Raw genomic sequence first — 24,222 nt, forward strand, 5'->3', positions numbered from 1 at the left:
TTCCTTTTCTGCTGTGAAGAGTGGACCGGGAGCCAAAATACATTTCTCGGAGGTGGCTGCTTAACCTGTAATCCTCCACTTCACGTTCCTTTCCAAAGCTGCCTAATACGCTCCAGGCTGAAAGCAGCTCTCTGAAGCCTTTGTGAGGTGTGACTCATTGCAGTCTCCAGTGCATAATGAGCATACCTAGACCCATAGACAGCCACTCTTCCCACTGGACCAAGAGCTGGTGCTTAAATCCTGTGGCAATTCTAACCGTGGTACTAGGTGCTTGGGGTGGTGAAGAGCTGGCAGGACTGAGCTGGGGAACCAGGAGATGCTGGAGTGGGGTGTCCAGGTCTGTAAAACATTTGATGGGAGTATACTGGTTCTCCAGCCGGGCTGGGGCTTGGATTCTCTGGTGAACCGTGTGAGATGTGTGTGCTAAATGGGATTAGCCATGAGAGAGTTTGCACCTGCCATTACTGTCCTGAGGACGGGCTTGGTTTCCACTTGCATAACTATGGTGCTGAGTGCCCTAGTAGATCTGTCTTAGAGAGAGAGAACTGTAGGGTTAAGTGGTTCTCAAGACACTATGGGTAGTGTCCCATATTCTAGCCACATGTTTATATACAGGACTGGGAGATTACTCTAATAATGCCTGAGGAAATTAGTACCCCAGACCGCCCTCTGTCTTTGGAGAAAGCTTGTTTCAAGAGTCTTGGAGCTTAATACGATGTAGAAACCTCAGCGAATGTGGCACTGGTCCCAGGCATCAGCTGCATGGCAGGCATCAGGGCTCTGTGGGGATTGCTGCTGTTGTTTGCATTATTGTAGCACCAAAGAGTCCCAATTGTGGATCAGGGGCCCGCTCTGTTGGGCATGTCCCCAGGTATAACAAAGAGACGGTCCTTGACCCGAAGAACTTACCATCTAAGTATAAGATGAGACAACAGACGCATGCAACAAACATATGGAAGAGTGCCAGTGGCGTAGCCAGGTTCTAAGAGCGGGGGGAGCAAACATAAAAAAGGTGCCCCCCCCCTTGGCTCCTCTTCTGGCTACGCCCCCCGCCTCTTCCTGCCATGCCGTGACCCCCCCCCCCACCACCTTGGCTGGCTCCTCAGGCCACACTGCGGCCATGCTGCGCCCTCCCCCTTGCTCCTCCGGCCGTGCCGTCCCCCCATGGCTGTAGAGGGAGGCTGGCAGAGGACGGGGGGTTTGAGGGGAGGTGGAGGGAAGGGATGTAGAGGGAGGCTGGCAGAGGACGGGGGGTTTGAGGGGAGGTGGAGGGAAGGGATGTAGAGGGAGGCTGGCAGAGGACGGGGGGTTTGAGGGGAGGTGGAGGGAAGGGATGTAGAGGGAGGCTGGCAGAGGACGGGGGGTTTGAGGGGAGGTGGAGGGAAGGGATGTAGAGGGAGGGTGGCAGGGGACGGGGGTTTGAGGGGAGGTGGAGGGGAGGGAAAGGCGGGGGCACAGGGTACATGGGAGGGGTACATGGGGTATGGAGGTTGGGGAAGGGTTACCGGGGATGGGAGTGGGCTGGGGTCCCTGGGGCTCTCTGTGCAGAGGGGGCTGGAGCTGCCCCCGGGACTGGGGGAGCCTGGGAGTCTGTTGCCTGCCCTTCCGCTGCTTCATTCCGGGGCCCTAACCAAGATGATGGGCCCCATTGTGCCAGGCACTGTACACACACAGAACGAGAGATTCCCTGCTGCAGGGAGCTTACAGACAATACAGACAGGACAAACAAAGGTTGGGAGAGAAGAGATGATATCCCTATTTTACATATGGGAAACTGAGGCACAGAGCGATTAAGTGACTCGCCAAAGGTCACACAGTCAGTAACGCAGTTGGGACTCAAAAGGTCTCCTTTGTCTTAGTCCATTGCCTTAACCGTAAGATCACTCTTCCTCTTCTGTTAATAATCAGTGAACTTTAAAAGTTTCAGAATTCAGGTTCAGAGCACCCAAATGTTTAGATTCTTATGTATTGCACTGGGTTGCTAGGCTGTTCTGACCTATTTTTTTCTCATGGTATTTCAGCATTTACACTTGTGGCCTGAACTCAGAAGGACAAAAATTCAAAGTAATTGTGGAGAGGAAGAAGTTAGATTCTTCAAACTTCAAGTTTTTGTTTTTTGTTTTTTTGTTTAAAAAAAGGTATTTGGACAAATACAAATATAGATATGCGTATCTGGCCTTAAAAATAATGAGAGAGGGGCCCACTTTCTGTGCAAATTCAACAGTCTATAAGCAGAGGATAAGTCTTTAAGAATAAATGATAAATGACAGCTGTGTGAATTAGAAATCTTGCTCTCCCATATACTAGAACTATACTAGTTCTCCTCCTCCCCCCAGCAGCTCATGTGAGAAACTTTGAAGTCCTTCAGGCTAAGACCTACAGACTTTATAAACTCCCCAGAGTGTTCTTACACTTTGAGGTTAAAATATCTGTAGCAAATAACTCCAAAATGAACCATGCTCCTGTCCCCCAGATACTCCAAGGCACTCTTTACAGAGAGACTAATTAATTAAAACAAATGTGGGGTTAATGGACCAAGCCTTTTATGAGAAATGGCTTTCCAAGGAAAAGTTAGATCTTTTTTCTAGAAGCTAAAAGTCTTTCATTTATTCAAACTCCTCTCCCAGTCACTTTGGTTGATTAAACTGGCACTTTCCAAAACAACACTCCTCCTAAGTGAAATTTTTCACACGTGAAAGCAATTTTTTGTGCAAGGTAGAGTGTAGGTGACAACTTGGCTTAGAATAGAAAGCTATATATAAACTTAACTATTGAACGCTTACCATGCTTCCACAAATAAGCCTCACAGCACCTTTCTGAGGTAGGTAAGGGATATATCGTGATAGCATAATGCCCCACTGAAGTACACTGGCCTACTACTGAGCAGCTGTCTAACAGCACACAACACAACAGTTTAGGGGAGACAGTGAATAAAGGTAGCTCATCTAGATGAAACCACAGTCTGGTGTTGATCTGCGCAGAAATGTAATGACCCAGGAGGGAATTTGGCTAGAATTTTGGGATTGACATTTTTATTTCCTTTGAAAGTGTCTAGGGCAGAAGTTCCCAAACGGGGGGTGCACGAGACATCTTTGAGGGGTATGTGGGAAAAATTGTGTAATGGTGGACTTTCTTATTTAATTTCATTTTCATAATAGGCTACTCAGGTGAAACTTTAAAACTCTGTGGGAAATTGTTATATAAAATACGGTAGTTAATTTACTTCAAGATGTACCAATGAGAACACAGACACGCTGACATACAGAGCCGTCACCGCCAATCACCATACAGCGTAGGTTCAATTGCCCAGCAACTGTCCAGTGTAACAGAGCTCAGAACTTAGTGGGGCAGGGGGTTTCGGTTGTATAGGTTGCACTGTACATCTGTACCTAACAGTGAAATGTGGGCAGATGGCTAAAGATAGTTGGTGTTAAGAAGAACCCACACAGTATCAGTGATGAGAAGGGTAGGTGGATGCAGGCAGCTGGGAGATCTGGAAGGGGGTACGCAATAAGAAAAATTTGGAAACCGCTGGTCTAGGGGAGTCTTTAATGACCACAAGTAGTTATGGTGTTGGTATTCCATACATCCTAAAAGATAGCACCTCTCACTGTATGGTGCTTCCTTGTACCTTGCTGAGTCAGTTGGTCATTGCGGACTCAGTAATAGTTGTTCTCTGAAGGTCTCTAAGCCAAGTTCTGACCAGGCCCATACTGTCCAGCTTATAAGATGTGATAGGTTTACAGAGTAAGGTGGATGGCTATAGGCCATAATAAAGGCAGACTTGTGTTCTTAAAGACTTGTACTTTGGTTACAGAATGTCTGAATTTGTACAGAAAATGGGCCTCTCTCTGATTTATTTTACTGGTGCCAGCAAATAAGAAATGAGAAAAGACTCTTTCCTGCCCCTACTTTTGCCTCTAGTACATGCAGGTACAGTTCTGTATAATGTGGACCTGTCCTTCCAGCTCTGTTCTCTTGGGATAATGTGATTCAGATGCCAGACTCTTTAAAGAGAATAGTTGCGCTGTTGGTCCCCTTCTTGCAGACTGTGCCGTGCTCCAGACTGCATTGTTACAGCAGGTAAATGGTGGCGCAGTCTTTGGAAAGCTGAACTGTTCTGCATTATCAGACTTACGTCAGTGCACTTTCAGAGCTGCAAGGCTGGAAAAAGAAGAGGGTGTTCAGGACTTGGAGGGTTTCCTGGAGGCGACAGAGCTGCGTTATTTATATGAAGTTGGCTGATGCGCCGTGCTGTACAAAACTGCCACCTGTATGGGCTACTGATTCTCAGTGGCAAGTACTGGCACAAAATCTTCACAGTCTTAAGCAGCAGGTCAGCAGTACCTGGCGGACAGTATTGCGACACGGAGAGGAAGTATACTGAGACTTAGTGGAAATGAGGTGATTTAAAGAGAAGGAAGCTTGTGGCTGGTCCTATAGCCCAATACCAGAAACACTGAAGAGGAGGGTTGCACACAACAGATCAATGGGAAGCATGGTACAGAGTGCATCTGGACTATTCTACAGGTGCACGGTCATTGGTTGGACTTGGTAGTGTTGCACTGGGGTCTGATCCCCACGGTTGGGTCAGGCCGGTAGTCAGCACAGTGTCTCATTTAAGAAGTCATCTGAGGTTTCCATCTCTAATTTCCCATTGGGATGCCTAGATCAGGTTTATTCATTGCACAATCTAAAACAACACTACTGGAACAGCATGGATCTCTGAAAGTCAAATGTTTCTGCTCGCTATCAGTGAATGGTGTAGAATCAGTATTTGGTTGGCAATTGTGTTGATGTGCTGGGCTAAATGGGTCCAACTCTCTCTTCTGCAGCTGTGTTGGCTCTGCTGGGATGATGGGAGTAAGTACTTGTTTTTTTCAGCATGTTGAAGAGATTCAATTTAGAGTCTGAAGAGACATGAAGGAGCCAATGAGGGCAGGAAGAGGTGGTGGTGGGAGGGGTAGGGGTGGGGGGACTTTACTTGCAATAATACACTTTCTAGGAGTTCATTTGAACCTGGCCCTTCCCTTTTGTTTTCCTCTGAAGTCTTCAATCCAATCTCTCTCCAGGCAAATGTCATGCAGTCCCTAAGTTCATTTTTCCTGTTTGGAGTTGATGGCCTCTCTTAATGGTTTATTCCACATGTTTATCCCACTGTCAGAAGAAAAATTACTCTGCCTGCACTCCCTGTTTGCTCTTAATTTCCTTATTTTCTATAACATCAGGGCTGATAGCTCAAGAATCGTTTACAATAACTCCTAAATCTCTCTCTTGGCCAGTCCAACGGCATGACACTTCCTTTTAATATGTATTCTCTGCTTTGGCTTCGTGCCCCTAGACTCATTATTTTACATTTGTCTGCATCAAAACTACAGTGTTGCCAATCCCAAAGGATCATATATCAGAAGAAGTAATGAAAGAAGAAAAAGAGAGAGAGACCCTGAGAGCAGTCTAAAACTCCAAGGCCCCCCTAGAGTGTCTTTTAAAAAAAAAAAATTATTGGTATTGTCTCATCCGCCCAGCATAGATGTTAATTGTATCTTCCCTTTCTCCCAGCCCTATTCTTCTATGTCTGTCTCTCCTGCTCCAGTCTATGAATTAACATCTGCCAAGTAAACCTACCAGAATCTCCAGACACCACAGTTCTTGTTACACATAGTGACTGGAGGCCTGTAAATTTCACTTTTCCTACTGTGGGCTCAAAGGGGAGGTTACACTTGCAACACTGTCTTCCACTTATCAGCTTAAGTGTCTTGCACGGGAAATATTGCTGAATATTCTCTACATAAAATAGGACCTTTTCCAGGCATGTCCTGTCTTATTTGAATTACAATAGCACCTAGAGGCCCCGCTTGGGAATCAAGACTTTTGTGTTAGGCACTATATACACACAATGAAAAGATAGCTCCAACCCCAAGGAGAGCGTACAGTCCAAGATGAAAGACAGTGGGTGGATTCAGCAAATAGATGGGGATAGTGCAAGGTGACAGTGAGACAGTTAGGGACCTACTTAGGGACTACCTCTTCTTGTCCTTTCTGAGCTCTGTGTATCTTTCCATCTACTCTTCTTGCCTTTCCTCCCCCCAGCGGCAGCTCCTCACCTGGTGACTTGCTAGCCCTGAGCCAGTGGAATGTTGCTCCTGGAACAACTAGAGGACTTCACTAAATATCTCCTGGGAATTGCTGCCCTCCTCCCTGTGTATGGCACCAGTGGGGAGCTCTCCCATTATCTGAGTGCGGGATTATTTTTTAAAATCTGATTTAAACTCATAAATGGCAATAAATGTAGTCTAATGAGAAACCCAAGGGCTCAGTTTCCTATTCTGGCTAAGCTACATTCAGTGTTCTGCCACCCTTGCCCCTCCTTGTATTCTGGGGTTCCCCAGCCCCTGGCATAAGTTAGGGTAGCCTCAGGGCTGCTGTAATTTATACTTTGCTGCAGTGACACCCTGAGGGCCAGTGTGGCAGGTGGGAATAGCAGGAGCGCAGTGGTGCTCTGTCCATGCTCCTGCCACTGTGGGTGTGGTGGTGCAGAGCCAAATATCCCAGCTTTACACCCTCCAAGGAAGCCCCTAAGCTAGGGGTGTTGCTCAGAAAGCAGATCCACTGTCTTCATGGCTGCATAGTGTAAAGAGAGTGGGGTAAAGTGGCCTTAGAGCAATGGAGACTTGGGGCTGCTAATACTGTTTACTGTGGTTTTACAGCCTGTTAGATATAAGCCATCACTTATTGCTCTGAAACCCCTGTGCGGCTCGTGCAGAGCAACTGGCGATAGAGCAAGAAGCCTCAGGTATCAGCCCTCTGACTTTGGTGGATTTAAGTGAGTCCCTCATTGTAGCCTCTGTGCTTGCAGTGAAAGGCTGCATGGTTCTCCCTTCAGAACTCTCTCTTTCTTGCTTCTCACCTGAGACCAAGTCAGCTGCCTCACAGCACTGCCAGCACCCTCTGGTTTGGGTAGCAAGATGCCAGGAATGGAAGACTGGGATGGGGGTGTGAGTTGCTGGGAAGATGCACTTTTTATATATAGACTTGCAAGGCATTTCCTGCAAACAACCCTGTTGTGCGAGGCACCGTATGGAGAGACCGTGAGAGACAGTCTCTGTTCCCTGGGCCTTAAGTCTTAGTGATAAATTACGGAAGGATGCGTGTGCTGGCAATGTTAGATTTTTTGCAAGAGCTGGAAAAGGATGTAGAGCTGGATGGTGGGGCAAGACCTGGTAAAATGAGTGGAATTCTCCTGGCTGGCTGAGTTTTCCCTTTGATCAAAAGCACTTGTTCCATCATGCCTGTTTTTGCAAAGGTTAGCCCAATGGGCATGGCGGCAGGAATGTGGCGCACCAAGCATTTTGGAAGGAGTATTGCTAAGGAATCTGTCAGGGGAGGGAACCTGTGGAGTTCAGTAGCTAACCTCTGAAGACTTTTTCTCTACAGTGGATAATACAGCTGGCATCATCAAATTGCATCTCACACGAGGGGGTGGTGCCAGGTTGGTCCTTTCACCCCGAGTGTTGTGGGTGCATCGCTAGCACTGGATGATCAGAGTTGCAACAGAAACACGTCTCTTGGCATCCAGCCTCTCTTTGTGGTGTTAGGTGGACTTGTGCCAACCCAAGGGTGCTGGAGAGATTTCATTGACTCACGTCTTCCTCTAGCAATCTCAGTAATACTTCTAAAAGGGGCTTTTCCAAACCTTCCCCTCTCTCCACCCCACCCACATGTGCCTATTTCCTGTCAGGGCATGGACGAGCAGGCTCCCCTCTGCTTCCAGAATCTGTCTGCCTTGGGACTGAGAGACCTTGTGCAATGAAGGGTGAAAACATAAGACAGCGTAGGATAAGGAGTAGTTCAGGGTGGGGTGTGTGTGTGTGTGTGTGTGTGTGTGTGTGTGTGTCAATCATTGCCCCAGTAGGTAAAAAAGCCTGCGTGTGTTTCTGCTTTGATATTTTCACTGTTGTCCTTCCCCCGCTGAACTCTGGTACAATAAATAGTTTGTCTTTTGATAATTCTCACAGCAAAGTGGTGTTTGGCAAAGCATCAAGTACTCTGAGACTTGCACACAGCCATTCAAGGATGGAGAGAACCTTTGCTTCACTTAGTCTGTCATCCTGCCACTTGCAATTCCTGCTTCTTAACAGGTGGATCAGTGGACAATGCGTATAAGCCCATCTCTTCTAGCAGTTCGTCTATAATATCTGCTGCCATCATTTCTCCCAGTTAAATGGGGAAAACAAATGGCCAAAGCCACAGAGAGACATTGATTTAGGCCCTTTGGTTTACAAGACGAGTGCTGTAACCCCTGAGCTCTCAACCTGTTGTGTATGATTGCAGTCAGACACAGTGCTTTGCTCTGCTCTGCTCTTTTATGATGCCATGCTGATAGGCACTATGCAAAAACTTAAGCTAGATCTGTGTAGGCAACGAAAGGAGCACAGTTCCTGTAATTCTTAATGTTGGCCATTGCTGCATAGAACTCATTTTGTTGGTAAGGAAAATCGTCATTGGGTTTTAGCTTTTTGGCCTGATCGTTGATTTAAATTTGCTTCTGTTTGGATATGCCCTCCAGAATGTGCTTGTTGAGTTATTCATTCCTATGTCTCCAATTAAAAAAAAAAAAGAGAGAACTATATGGGAAGACAGTAGAAACTGGTGACAGGACAATTTGTAAGACAGTGGGAGATGCTTAATGACTTAGCTAATGGGTCAGATGCACTGACATTTGATAAATGGTTGGAATCCGCATGACCTGAGCATAATTTGGATAAGAAGAGGGGGGAGAAGATTTGGTTGCTACCTGAATCTTTTCCTGTGCTTGTTGAACCCCTGATATAATTCTGTTACTACAAATAAGAGGGCAGTGCCAAATCAAGCCAGAAAAATTCCTAGGACTTTCTCTTTAGAGGTGCTGAACGCCAGCAGTTCCTACCATAGGCAGTAGTAGTTGAACCTTCTGTACAAGGGCAGAAATGAACCTGTAGGAATTATATAACACTTAATAGTTAGTCTAGGACTCCGGAGACCTGGGTTCAGTTCCCACCCCACCACAGGCTTCTGGTGTGACCTTGGGCAGGTCACTCAGGCTCTGTCTCTCAGTTCCACCGTCTGTCACATGGGGATAATAGCATAGGTGTGCTGTGAGGATAAATGTGTTAAAGCTTGTGATGTGCTCAGATGCTATGGTAATGAGAGACACATGAGTACCTAAGATAGAAAGCAGTTTGCAGCCATTAGCTAATGTTCCCCAAAACCATATGAGGTAGCTCAGTATAATCCCGTTTTAAATAAACCAAAAAGGACTGGAAGTGGATGGAAAGCTTAAGTGACTTGTCCAAGGTGATAGACTGAATCAGTGTCAGAGTCTGAACTGAATCTCTGTAGATCAGGGGTAGGCAAACTTTTTGGCCCGAGGGCCACATCAGGGTTCCGAAACTGTATGGAGGGCCGGGTAGGGAAGGCTGTGCCTCCCCAAACAGCCTGGTCCCTGCCCCCTCCCACTTCCCGCCCCCCAACTGTCCCCCTCAGAACCCGTGACCAATCCAACCCCCCCTGCTCCTTGTCCCCTGACTGCCCCAATTCCTATCCACACCCCTGCCTCCTGACAGGTCCCCTGGGACTCCCACGCCTGTCCAACCGCCCCTGTCCCCTGACTGCCCCCCGGGACTCTCTGCTCCTTATCCAAACCCCCCCCCCCATGCCGCTCAGAGTACCAGGACTGGCAGCTGCGCCGCCCGCCTGGAGCCAGCCACGCCGCCGCGCTGCCTGGCAGGAGCTCGCAGCCCCGCCACCCAGAGCGCTGGTGGCACAGCAAGCTGAGGCTGCGGGGGAGGGAAGGGGGGCTAACCTGCCCGGCCGGGAGCTTAAGGGCCAGGCAGGATGGTCCCACGGGCTGGATGTGGCCTGCAGGCCGTAGTTTGCCCACCTCTGCTGTAGATCCCAGGGAGAGGTTCTTGCTTTAGGAGGCTTTTGGTTGATATTTTGTCTCGCACAACTCTTATCCCCGAGGTGTAGGTGGATTTTAACTTTAATTGTTTAAAGGCAGGTGTTTGTTCTCTCTCTCATGTTTACTTAAAACACATCGTGTGCTTTTGTTACCATTGTGCCATTGGTGTTCCTCATCACTTTGCTATTTTGAACCAGGCATGCTGTGGTTGGGAGCAACTTGTTGCTACAAGTTAACCCTCATAGAGCGATTCAGGGAGCTTTTTTCCTCTAGTCTAATGGTTGTGGATGGGAAGCCATTTAATATACATAGCACTTACAATTGCTCTTTCTATAAGATCTGCCATGTGGAGTCTATGCCAGCCAATCCTACTAGCAAGTTCATTTACTGGTGTGTGGCTAGCAGACCAAGAGGTCCCTAAGCCACTCAAAGTGCAACAGGTCTAGTAGTAAAGGAGTGAGCTGTCTCACTCCTTTACACCAAATGTCATCAGGAAGATAGTGTAACACAGTGGTTCTCAACCTTTCCAGACTACTGTACCCCTTTCAGGAGTCTGATTTGTCTTGCGTACCCCAAGTTTCACCTAATTTAAAAACTACTTGCTTACAAAATCAGACACACACATACAAAAGTGTCATAGCACACTGTCACTGAAAAATTGCTAAGTATCAGGGGGTAGCCGTGTTAGTCTGTATCTACAAAAACAACAAGGAGTCTGGTGGCACCTTAAAGACTTGCGAAGTAACTCCCTGCTCTCCATGTGTCAGTATATAATGCCTACATCTGTAACTTTCACTCTATACATCTGAAGAAGTGAGGTTTTTACCCAGGAAAGCTTATGCCCAAATAAATCAGTTAGTCTTTAAGGTGCCACCAGACTCCTTGTTGTTTTTTCAAAAATTACTGATTTTCTCATTTTGACCATAGAATTATAAAATAAATCAATTGGAATATAAATATTGTACTTGCATTTCAGAGTATAGTGTGTAGAGCAGTATAAACAAGTAATTGTCCATATAAAATTTTACTTTGTATTGACATTGCTAGGGCTTTTTTTTTTTTTTTTTTTTTTTTTTTTGTAGTCTGTTGTAAAACTAGGCAAATATCTGGATGAGTTGATGTGCCCCCGGGAAGACCTCTGCATACCCCTGGTTGAGAATCACTGGTGTAACAGAAGTAAAGTTATTGTAGCAGAATGTTGTTGCAGGATCAGTGCCTGCTGATTTGGAAATAAAAATGCAGGTCTGTGCTATCTGAGCCTTGTTCACCCTGGACATAGCATAGAGCTTTATTTTTAAAACACCCTAACCCATTTTATCTCACTTTATGATTTTGTACAGTCCTCCACCATCATGTCTCCCAGTGCCTTTCATGTTAACTAGATTGGCAGTTAACCAAGTCCCAAGTGCACTTCATGGAATCTCTCTCTTTCCAGGTTATTGAAAGCTCTGCTTGAAATAGTATTGTCATTTTTATTTTATTTAAAGGGTGGGGTGTGAGGAGGCACCAAAGAGCTGGTTGATATCGTAAATATTGTTCTTGTTATGATAAACCATCAAATAAGGCAGCTTCTTTGCAGCAGCAGGAGGCCATTACCCTTTGATGCATCCTATTCTGTGTCGCAGGCTACGCCCTTTTCTGAAATGAAGCCGTCTCAGCAGAGCAGAGCTCAAGGATGCTGTCTGTGTACAGTTATCTGCCTCCCTAGAAGCTGCAGGTAGCCTTGCCTCATTTAAATAAATACTAAATGAATTCGTTCTAATAGCTGATCATGGAATATTTCAGTACATTAACTTGAGGGTGCTTCCCGATAAACCAGGGGTGGGCAAAGTTTTTGGCCTGAGGGCCACATTGGGGAATAGAAGTTGTATGGCGGGCCATGAATGCTCATAAAATTGGGGTTGGGGTGCCTGAGTGGGTGAGGGCTCTGGGGTGAGGCTGGGAATGAGGAGTTAGGGGTGTAGGAGGGTGCTCTGGGCTGGGACCGAGGGGTTTAGAGGGCGGGAGGGGGATCAGGGCTGGGGCAGGGGTGCGGGAAGGGGTGGGGCTGGGGATGAGAGGTTTGGGGTGCAGGAGGGTGCTCTGCTGGGATCGAGGGGTTTGAAAAGCAGAAGGGGGATCAGGATTGAGGTAGGGGTATGGGACATGGGGAGAGGCTCAGGGGTGCAGGCTTCGAGCGGCGCTTACCTCAAGTGGCTCCCAGAAGCAGTGGCATGTCCCTTCTCCGGCTCTTAGGCGTGGAGCGGCCCGCGACCCTCGGAGCGGGGCCATGGCACGGCTTCCAGGAGCCGTGTGGTGCGGCCCCCAACCTGGCCCCCCGGCTGGAGCTCGCAGGCAGGGCCATAGTTTGCCCACCCCTGCAGTAAACCGTTATTGCAGCAACTTAAGTTTGGCCAAAACTTTGTATTGGTGGGGGGGAATGTTATATACAGCGTAAGATCCATAGAAAAGTTTCCATAATTAAAAAATCCAGTGAAAACAGTTGCTTCCAACTAAATGCACTTTTCCTTGCAGTGTTTGAAATCCAGACATCGTAGCACTGAGAATTTGTGGGAGAGAGGCTGGCCTCATTGATTCCCCCCTCCTTCTCCAAGGGTACATCTACACTACAGGGGGGAGTCAATTTAAGATACGCAAATTCAGCTACGTGAATAGCGTAGCTGAATTCGACGTATCGCAGCCGACTTACCCCGCTGTGAGGACGGCAGCAAAATCGACTTCTGCGGCTTTCTGTCGGCGGCGCTTACTCCCACCTCCGCTGGTGGAGTAAGAGCGCCGATTTGGGGATCGATTGTCGCGTCCCGACGGGACGCGATAAATCGATCCCCGAGAGGTCGATTTCTACCCGCCGATTCAGGCGGGTAGTGTAGACCTAGCCCAAGAGGAGTGCGATGTTGATAGTAAATAGTGACAAGCAAACTGGATTTCAAAAATTAATACCATCTCAATAATCGAAGGTGTTTAGTAACACAGATGAAGATGCTTGTTTATTATTTTGAGTTGACTGTCCCATTTAACATGGTAGCAATCATAATTGTAGGCTAAAAAGTATCCAGGTTTGTCCTCCGAGGGTACATCTACACTGCAGGTAAACAGCCCATGTAATCTGACTGAGGCTCATGGGGTGTAGGGCTATAAAATCGCAGGGTAGTCGTTCAGGCTTGGGCTGTAGCACAGTACTGCAATGTTTGGGGATGCACACACTGCTTATGTGGAAACAAAGCTGTGTTCACTGAATTTATTCCTGTACTTTTTAAGATCCATAAAAACATTTCTATTAATGTTTTTATGAAGCCAAATATTATTAACCACAAAACCAAACCTAGAATTTTAGGCTTGCGCCACCTGACAGTCTTAAACCCTTCTGCATGTTTATTATGAAGAAGGCACCAGGTTTTAAATTTCGCAAAGGAAGGGAGAGGCTACAGCCCGACACATGAGTTTAAAAGTCAGAAGTAAACTTGCAAGTGTCAGGTGAGATTTGGCAATGTAAAACCTGCCAAAGGAAGAAGATTGACTGAAAGGGATACATTCTCAGCTAATTTACAGTAGCTGAGAATCTGGCCTAGCATATTTTAATTCAGAGCATTAGTCAGCCTTTATGCTACAGGAGGTTTTAAGAGACATTCTTACAGTTTCATTTTGTTATTTATTATTTGTATTACTGTAGCATCTAGGGGCCTTGTCCTAAAATAAGGCTTCATTGTGCGGAGCACTGTACAAATAGATTGAGACATCCTTGCCTTGAAGATTTTACAGTCTAAATAGTCAAGACAGCAAAAAGATGGAAGGGAAAACTGAGGCCCAGAGGGTGCCCAAGTTCCCACAGCAGGTCAGTAGCAGAGCTGCGATAAGGACTCAGGTCTTCCAGGGTCCTATCTGCTAGACTAGGCTGCCTCTCAATTTTATATTCATTTTCTCATCTTTAGTAAATAACAGCAGACGCTGGGATTTTTCAAAAGACACCGAAGACATTTTTCTAGCTTTCCATATCATGTTAATATGGAAGCCAGAAGGTGAAACTGAGAGATGCAAAGACATTGAAAGAAACCCAAAGGTAGCAAATATAAAACCAGAAAAAGGAAATAGTTTCTGCCCACTATACAATTAAACAGTGGAACTCATTGCCACAAGATGTCATTGACACCACAGAGCTTAGCAGGACTGTGGAAAAAGATTTGAAAATTTTATGGACCTAAGAACATCCGTAGTAAGAACTTAATTTGTGAGCTCTTTGGGACAGGGGCAATGTCTTTATTCTGCATTTGTGCAGTGAGCTACTGGTCTGTGACTGGGGTTGCTAGGCTCTACTACTAAATAATAACAACCCTGGGTTCAGAAGGGGTACAGATGCTCCTGCTTCATGCACAAGTCAACTTCTAACTAATGGGGAAGTTTTTCCTGAACCCCCAGTAGGCCAGTTATACTGCAGGTTTGTTGCTCCTTCCTCAGAGTAGCCAGTACTGGCACAGGATATTGAGGTAAGTGATCCAAAGGACTGATTCCGTATGACAGTGCCTGTGCTCTTAACCAGTTACCCTAGAGAAAGTATCTGAGTTGGGAGCTGAGTGAACTGCCATTACCTCCTCCCCACTCCCCACAAACAAACCATAGTAGTGAAAAGTATATTAGAGTTTGAAAATTCCTTCTGTATTTTTAATAATCTGATGATGTAAAATGGTGGAATATCAGTACTCTGTGTGTGTGTGTGTGTGTGTGTAAAATTTGACAGCATTCCTACACATCACTACCTTAGTCCTCTGGCATTGCATCTTGCCTGTACTAACACAATTAAGAGAAATATTCTGCCAAATATTTTATGATCTCTATTAATTTCTCTCTCATTTTGCTTAATAAGTGAACAACAATCTCTCTCTGGTTAACAACCACTCCCCTCCATTTTCTTGCTTCCAGGTTGGCTGAGATATTTAATTCCTTTCCTGGAAAAGTGGGTATTGGCTCAACTCATGCTGGAGATGCATGTAGCACTGGGGCTGACTGGATCCCATAGGGTTGATGGTTGAAATGGGGTACAGTTAGAGTGGGATTGCTCTTAATTTCTCTGGGTGACCTGCCTGTGTACGGCTATGGGATGGCAGGCTCCTGGATCAAGCATCGCTGCTGAAGGGGAAACCGTTCACGAACCAGACATTCCACGGGAAGCCTGCAACCCTGGAGCTCTATGATCTGGTACTCTGTAAATTGGGACCATATGCAGTGTGCGTGAATGTATTGTAAAGTGGCTCGTAAAGTTTCCCACGGGGGTGGGTGTGAGGAGGATGGGGGCAGGAAGCCAGTTTATAGGTTGTCTGCAGAATTTAGTTATCTGGGAGACATGTTTTGACTTGGCAGCAATAGGCTTTAGGAGGAGCACTTACTGGCGCTTCAGGTCTTCTCCGTGCTGTGGCTTCCCCTAAATAGCTGCACGGGACTTTCCTCCTCTCCAAGGAGTTCATCGTTTAGAGGCTGAAATTCAGGCTCCTCTCAGAATGATGCCTTTGGTCTGTACAGGTCAAAAGGGAACCGGATGAGATCAGCTGTTATAAGTGAACTGGACTCCGAAGGTCACCCCAGAAGCCTTATCTTGAGTGCAACTCTGACCCTGTTTCCTCTTCCTGTTCCTTTTGGCAGTACCTGCATCCTTCTACTGGAATGGCTGATAATAGCTCTAGCCTGGGGGGATTGAATTGCTTCAGGCAGTGCTGACCACTTGGAAAGGCCATTGCTAATTCCTGTTTGTTTGCTAGGGATTGTATCCTCCCCTGAGCGGCCCTGCAGGGAAGGGGCTGCCATGCAGGAAATGGAGAAGTTTGTATCCATAGGTAACTTCTGCTCTTCCCAGTAGTGGAGCAGGTGGTGGAAAAGGGGATACCAAATGTGAGAGAGAAGCCTATGTGGCGAAAAGAAGAGGAGGAGTGAGAGATATAGAGTAGGATTTCAGAAATTGGACCTGAAGCTGAAAGACGTGGATCAGTAAAATGTCCCCAATGAGAATCCTTTTCTAAAGCAAACTCTGAGCAAAGCTGAAATAAAAGCCCTGCTTTGGGCTGCTAGGTACTGAGAGATAGGGGATGAGTCTGTCTCAACTCTTACCAAATCAAGTAAGCTTCGTTGAGGCAGTGGTGGTGCTGGACTAGAAGTCAGGGAAGTGCGGGTTCTATCTGTGGCTCTGCCACTGAGCTACTCTATGACCTTGGGCAAGTCACTTAGCCGCTCTGCCGCCATTTTCCCTTTGTCTGTTTTGTCTATTTGGGTTGTAAGCTCTTCAGGGTAGAGACTGTGTTATAATGAGTTTGTATAGCACCTGGCACAACAGGGCCCTGATTTCAAGTGGAGTCTCTAGGTGCTACTGTAATACAAATACTAATAATCACAGATTAAGCATCTGTGAGCAAAGTCCTCTCTTTAATTTTAAAAATATTCTACAGTAACCATCCCCAAACACTATACTAGCAATCTGTTAAGCTGGTAGGTGGGAGTTTAAAAATACATATTGCTTACACATTCTGTATATACGTCTGTTAGCACATCAGTGGCTTTTTGGGTAGGAGAGCTAGGAGCAGAGGTGAAAGATGTCTTGTCTTAGGATAAGAGGTTGCCTTTAGACTGGCCTTGAATCTCACTTTCCTGTTTTGCCTCGAACTTTGTTGCATGTAAGCACGTGCCATGCATGAATCTTGCATATACTGGTCAGAGAGTGCTTTCATGGAATGTGTTCTTTCAAATTACGCCATTGTCTCATGACCTGTATCATGTGAAGTGTCTAAGGATCAGTCTGCTGTGTTCTGTAGTTTATCTAATAGTGTGTATTACATTCACTTTTATAAATGTGCCTACAGATGAGCACGAAGGGTTTAATTTCAGTCCTGCTGCCAGTGGACTTGAGCCCCCTTTCCTTTTTGTGTCTTCCCTTGTCCATGTCCACAGATTTGATATTGGGATTGATGGTGAGGATAGAATATTATATTTAATGGGTGAGCATAGTTGCCTAAAGTGCACTAGACTAGATGTACAGGTCTTCCCAGGGGAATCAAGCAGCAGGTTCACTGCTTTGTTTGAACTCTCCAGCTATTTTACTCTAGAAAAGACTTGACTTACATAGGCCCTGTCACCAGAATGGCAGGATGCCATGCCACCTATTTCTTCATTTTTCCCTTTGCTCCCCCCTTTCCAGTTTTTTTAATTAAAACTTAAAACGGCTAATTTTTTATGAGGTAGCACCTCGTTCCCTGCAGGTCTGGGGCCTTGCTTTCTGTGTGTTCTGTTCAGCTTTGATCCATCTCTGCATGTGCTGGCTGGTGAGCCTGGCCAAACCCTGCATGTCATCGCTGCAGCATGTTCCTCAGGAGGCTGTGGGTGAGGGGAAACCTATCTTTGGTGACCATGCAGATTTATAGGCAGATGCTGGAGACTGGCTGGGGTACTAGAATGATCCTCTTTCTTGCAATGCTCTTGTCTCCTGTATAACTGACCAGAGCAATTGACAAGGAGGTCAGTTTTGTGGTTAAAACCAGGGCTTGGGTAATCAGAAATCCCCAGTTCTGGCATAGGCTTCCTTTGCGAACTTGGACAAGTCTCTCTGTACCTCAGTCAGTCCCCATCTATAAAATGGGGATAATACCTTTGTCCATTTATAAGCTCTTTGGGGTGGAGACTATCCCTTTGTGTACGTGGTGTCTACCCCAATGTGATTTCAGTCTCGATGGAGATGCTACAGTAACACAAATCATGAACAAATGAAGGGGTCTGGGTCGTCTTGTTATGTTGATGTCACTACACCTGATGATGTAGAGAGCAGAAATCGGACCACTTAAATTGGAATAATCATGAAGTGTCCCCATGCCCGTCATTCCAAAACCAAGCGGGATATCCATCCCGTTTCAGTGCCAGCAGATCTCTGTAAGTCTAGGAGCAGGCAGCCGCACTGACAGTGGTTCAGGTCTGCTGCAAATTCTGAAGGTGAACTAAAGGGAAGAGGGCAAGCTGGCCTGGTAATGAGAGACGGATTCTTTGCTCTGTCCAAGCACCATTTCAATCCCAGAACAAGCTCCACAGTAGTAGAAGTAAGAATACTTTATGCTTCTGTAGCACCTTATATTAGAATATCTTGAAGAACTCAGCAGATGTTAATTGAGCCTCACAAGACCCTTGTGGTTGGCTATTTTACAGATGGGGAAACAGAAAGAGAGGTTACGGGGTGAGATTTTCAAAAGCCTTCTGTGTTGGCCTAACTCTGCTCTCACCTAAATCCATGGTAAAGCTCTCATTGACTTCAGTGCAGAGTGGATAGATTTTAAATTGGAGATTTAAATCAACAAGCAGGAAACCTCGATTTAAATAATTGATTTTAATCTTCTTGTTTGTACTTTTTTTTACTTTTTAGTTATTTTATTGAGAGGTTGATTCTCAATGGTAGGTGTAATTTGGTGATACTTTTTGCTAAGCTGGAGGGAATACACTATATCAATGGTTCCCAAACTTTTTTTTTTTCGCGGACCACTTGAAAATTGCTGAGTCTCGGTGGACTGCTTAATGCTCTTTCCAAATGTTGTTTGTGCCATTAGCTAACTATTGTAAAGTGCTTTGGATAAAAGCACTATATAAAAAACAAACTTAATAATTGTTTTTTTTGTTCTACAAATAAAAGCACGCAACTCATTTTAATATCAGTAGTCTTACCTTTCTAATGTGATGGATGTCTCTCTCTCCCCTGCCACAGCAGCCCCCGAGCTGGGGCTGAGAAAGGGGGGGGTCTCTCCCTCACCACAGCACCAACAGAGCTGAGGCTGGGAAGGAGGGCTGTCTCTCTCCGGCAGCCGCAGCCCTGGAGCTGGGGAAAGTCACCTCTTTCTCTGGCCGCCGCAGCCCTGCATGTCCCAAATTCCACTCACCCCCTCTTCTCACCCCACTGCTCCCTCCCACCTACCCTTTATTTCCCCCAAGGCCACCACCTCACCTTACATGTGCGTCTTCTCAAGGGCCTGGCACCTAATTAGTGGAGCCACGCCTGTACGGCTCCACTAATTAGGTGGGTGGCCCTTGATTCTCTTGTGCGCAGCCGCCCAGGTGTGCACCTTAGAGGGAGCTGTCTGCAGACCACCTGAATGGAGCTTGCGGACCACTGGTGGTCTGTGGACCACAGTTTGAGAACCTCTGTACTATATCTATACACATTTATTTAAGCAATTATCTAGCTTAAGATAATTTTATTCAGATTCTTTTTAATTTTTATTATGTTAGATAATGGTGAATGATGCATTTCGTATTTAATAAGTTATCTGTTTATTTGTGATTTGTGTCCAAGCTGCATTTGGAGATAATTATACTGATTTCCTTTGTAAAGTGCTTTGAGATCTATGGCTGAAAAGTGCACTGTAAGAGCAAGGTGCTATTATTACGTCATATTTTGATGGATATTGGAATTAAGTTTTAAACTTCAAAAATCAGCATTTTAAAATTGTTTTTTATTAGTTAAATAAATCTACCTTAAATGTGCTGGATCTATAAAGGAAAAAATTATCCAACCATGTTTTGTATTTAAAACTGACATATTAAACAAAAGTATTGTCTGTATTTAGTGAACTGTGTGCAACCAGAAAGGAGCAATGCTGGTATCAAAGTGAGGAAAAAGGGACAACGTTCATCAGCGGGCAGCCTCCAGTGTTGATTTCAACACCTGGGAACTGGAGGGGGAAAAAACCTGCTATGACTGCAAGTCATAAAAAAGACCCTATTAAGTTAATTATCTAGTCAATAAACAATATATCACTCACCATTTCCTGACTTACTAAAAATGTACAGTTAATAAGAATCAAAACTTTAAGCTATATAATTGCGTCAATAAATGTGTATAGTTATAGTGTCCCCTCCGAGGTGGCAAAAAGATGTACCAAATTTAGTATAAAGGCTCTATTGAGTTGTAAATCAACATGATTCAATGGTTATATCTGCTATTGAGAGTACACCTTTTTTAAAGACAATAACTGAAGTACAAATGGAAAAATTGATTTAAAATCAGTGATTTAAATTGAGGCTTTCCGTTTGGTTTAAATTCTGATTTAAATCAGTCTGTCCTATGAACTAGTCATTGAACTGCACTAGTTTCATCAACTGAAATGAAGAAAATATTCTCTCTGTACCTGCTGGTTTAGCACTTCTGCAGTCTCAGGTTTCAGGTGCTTAGCCAGTGACTTCCACCAGTTTGGTATTTTGAATTTCTTTAAAACTTTGGTAGCAAACATGTACTGCTTGAATATTTGTCTTAATTTAATTGAAATGATTTGAATGGATGATAGTAAGTTTAGGCCTTAACATAGGTTGCCACAATTTCAAATTTAAATAATAAATTAAATAGATTAATTTATAAAAAGACTGATTTAAATTAAAACAGATTTTATTAATTGATTTTTATCCACCCTGCTTCGGTGAGCAACACTGAGGGCCTCCAAAAATCCAGTTGTTTGATTTACCCAGGACTACAAAGTGAGGCTGCGGTATATCTGGGAACAGCACTTGGGAGTCTCCTGACTTCCAGTCTTGTGCCTTAACCTTAAACCCACCCTTCCTTCCCCTTTCGATCAATCGCTTGCTGGGGGTGGCCTCTTAGTAGTGCACACGCACTGAGTCAGTGGTATCCGTCCAGGACGAATTAGCATTAATTGGCTCCCTGGGCAGTGCTTTGAGCTGCATGAGCATGGAGATTTAATTGCCTCCTGACCTCTAGTAGTGGTCCCCCCAGCCTGGTGTTGCTGCTGGCAGGCGTGGCCGTGGGGAGGAGCTTACGCTGCTGCTGTGCCTGTTTTGACGTAGCCAGACAGAAGACTCAGGGATGTCAGTCTGGCACCTTTCACCAACACTAACACTGTAGAGTGACTGGGAGCCCTGGAGCCTGTGGACTCTGATGTCCCTTCCAGGCACTCTGCCCCATCTCTCCTACTCTGTGCAGCATTACACAGGAAGGAGACCCTTCAGTGCATCCCTGGGCTGTTCCAGACAGCTCCTCGTCCATCTCTTTCCCTGCTTTGCACTTAGTGATGGAGTAGCTGTCTTCTCTTCCCATCCCAATCCTGGTGTGCCGCATTAATTCACAGCACCTGTCAATGCAGGGCAAAGAGGCCAGCATGAGCATGTGGGGGGTGAAAAAGGGATTTGTTTAGCAATCCCACTTGGCCTGTAAATCAGCAGTGGGCATGGGATCAGCCGCTACATAGTAACTGATGCATATTCATGCTTGCTAGCTGCAGCAGAATCATTCAGCTGGGGGATCCTTGTGTCCCTGTGTTAATAACGTACCCGAATGGGAAGGAGGGAGGGAAAGGGGGGAGCCCAGCGGCAGGTGCCTGACTGCTTGTCTTTATCTCCTCTCCCAGCTGCCCATCCTTCCTCAGCGTCCTGAGATGGGGCACCATGGTTCGCTTGCTTTTCATCTGCATTTTCCCAAGCCTTTGAGCGCACTGGGGCTGCAAGGGAGATTTTGTTGTTTGCTGCTCTAAATCACTCCTGCCATACTGCCATCCTCCCTCGCATCCCTGTTGAGCCCATAACCAAGGATGTACACCAGCGACTAAATAAAAACAGACAGATCCACCTACTTGGCTTCGAGGTGCTAAATGAGCATGGTGATAGTGTGGAAGGGATTTGATCGTGTCAGTTAGACAACTTATTTAAAAAAAAAAAAAGTCTATGAAAGCGCCTAGAATTTGACGCACAATATGAGAGCTGCCCCCTCGCATCTCTGCCAGTGCACTCGTTCCTGGTTTCCCCTATTGCCCTGCTGCCAACGCATAAATCTGCATCGTAATCCTGACCTGTGGCGCTCCCTGATATCCCCTGCCTCTCCCACCATCAGCTCTGACAGCGCATCTCCAACCGCGGTTGTCTCAGTCCAGGGCCTCTCTTGACTGGAGAGGCTGCTGTGGTGCTATTTTTTTCCTAGATGACCCATTAGAGATTGAGATGAGACCCCTCTGGTCCCGACTCATTTCCTCTTGGTGGCCAAACCCAGAACTGGAACTGTGGTCTCCAGAGAGAGAAGCCTAGTGTACCTAAGGGTATTTTCAGGTCTCACGAATCCTACTCCAGTGCCCTATCCACTAGGCCACTCTGGTGTAAAAGAATGTGCAAGACCCAGTATTGTTGAGAGAGACACAATTTACTTCCCAGTAACTCCTCCCACAGATTGCCACAGCCAGCAATCCCAATTGCACTTCTTCCACTTTACGCCAATGGTACTCTACTATCTCCAGGGATTTGTATGGCCCTCATCACTGTAGTATCTGAGCTTCTATAACACCCTTATAGCAGGGGTTGCAAGTAACCAGATGTGGGCACAAACAGTGTTACCCAATTTTGAGAGGCAGTGTGGCCCTCTGGATATGGGACTTAAAACACTAGTTCCAGCTCTGGCACCTGACCTGCTGTATGACCTTGATTGGCAAGTCACTTCACCTCCTTATCTCTTTCCCTTCCCATCCTTTGTCTAGTCTGTTTAGCCTGTAAGCTCTTCAAGGTATGGACTGCGTGTGGTGCCTTGCACACTTGGGCTGCCTTCTCAGTTGGGGCTTCTAGAAGCAGCTATAATACAAATAATTAATAATGATAAGTAGGCTTGGAAGGATTAGTTTTTTTTATTGGTATATGTCGGTAAACGTCGATATCCAACCAAACCAAATCAACAAATATTTTCACCTATAAGCAAAATAAGGACAATGCTGCTGGAGAACTTATTAGTCAAAATCCAGTGATTTAGACTTTTGAATTAGGCTGATTACAAACGGACTAGCGAATGGATAGTAAAAACAGGTATTATTTGTTGCTTTAAGGGTATTTATTTTGTATATTTTGACACATGATGTTGACAATTTGTGTTGTAATGATTTATACTGTTTTAACTTTTTGAATCTCAGCGTCGATCACTAAATAATTGACCCCCGCCCCCATATTTCCCATAACTCTGAAAATTTAAAATTGATAAAAATATAAAATCTTAAAAATAAACATTGAAATTATCCATGAAAATTATTTAAAAAAGTAAAAATTGAATGCTGCCAAGCCTAATTATAAATTGTATTAAGAGAATGTTTGCCAGAAGCTGGGAATGAGCGACAAGGAATGGATCACTTGATGATTACCTGTTCTGTTCATTCCCTCTGGAGCACCTGGCATTGGCCACTGTCGGAAGACAAGATACTGGGCTAGATGGGCCTTTGGTCTGACCCAGTATGGCTGCTCTTATGTTCTTAGTGGTACCCTCTCCACAAAACCAGACTTCATTGTCTTCTCTCACTCCTTCTCTGTGTTCTTTCTCAGGGGGAATTGAGCCATCCCCGACAACGAGGGGTCCACCACTTTCTACAGGGCCAGAGTGGCCATCAACAGGGTGAGTGGCGCATTGGGGGTTGGGGGATGAAACCATCTTCACACTGGGGGAAAGCGGTGTGCTGAGACACTCGCCTGAAATGCTTTTGCTTTGTTCCTGACCAACCTTCCCCTTCTTCCTCCTTCCCCAAGCTCCATCCCTGTAGTTAGTTGTGTGGACCTTTCTGTCATGTTGGGAACAGAGTGATGTGGTACATGCTACAAGAGTTGGTTTGTTCCTTAGGGGTAGATCTGGTCAAAATGTTTGGAATAAAAAAATTTCCATCAAAAAGTGGCCTCTTGATCCATTTTTTTAATCTAAATTTTTCATGGAAAAACAAAACATTTTTATGATGTTTCACAAAAAAAAAAAGTAATTTTTTTAAAAAAAAAGCGCTACTAAAATGGTTACCCAAACTGTTTGGTTGCAAAAACCCAGTGTCAATAACATTTTGGATAACGTTTTCAAATACAAATTTCAAAAATTAAAAAAAGGTTCCATTTAAAATGTCTCTCAATCAGAATGGCTGAGATGTTTTTCATTAAACTAATTTTTCATTTTCCGACCAGCTCTTATTTACAAGTTTGAATGAAGAGAACACAGATGAAAGTCTTTTCCATGGAGACTGGATGCCTGTCTGGGAGATAACTTGTACTTGACTACAGCATAATGTGCTCAATACAGGGGTAACTGGAGGAAATTTGTGGCCAGTGCCTATGTTCCTTCTAATCTTTTATGTCCATGTGTGGAATGAATGAATTTTGTTATGTGCACCAATATGGAGGTGATGTGTGGCAGGGGTGGGGCCGAGGGGTTTGGTGTGTGGGAGGGGGCTCAGGGCTGGGACAGAGGGTTGGTGTGTGGGCGGGAGAGGGCTCTGGCTCGGGGTGCAGGCTCTGGGGTGGGGCTGGGGATGAGGGGTTTG

The 24,222-nt window shown here is 45.5% G+C and overlaps 1 protein-coding gene across 4 annotated transcripts in view; it reads left to right on the top strand.

Annotated features, from left to right (window-relative positions):
• HRAS (HRas proto-oncogene, GTPase) overlaps positions 1–24,222 on the top strand; it is a 79,567-nt gene that overhangs the window by 15,860 nt on the left and 39,485 nt on the right. For 2 of the 4 annotated variants that reach the window (XM_054028302.1, XM_054028303.1), the window contains exon 2: positions 23,249–23,318. The exons of the other annotated variants lie outside the window; for them this stretch is intronic. The gene's annotated coding sequence lies outside the window, so the exon portion shown is untranslated. The remainder of the gene's footprint in view (positions 1–23,248; positions 23,319–24,222) is intronic. 4 annotated transcript variants of the gene reach the window in all.

The sequence above is a fragment of the Malaclemys terrapin genome, chromosome 4, assembly GCF_027887155.1.
Source record: "Malaclemys terrapin pileata isolate rMalTer1 chromosome 4, rMalTer1.hap1, whole genome shotgun sequence".
Lineage (NCBI taxonomy): Eukaryota > Metazoa > Chordata > Testudines > Emydidae > Malaclemys > Malaclemys terrapin.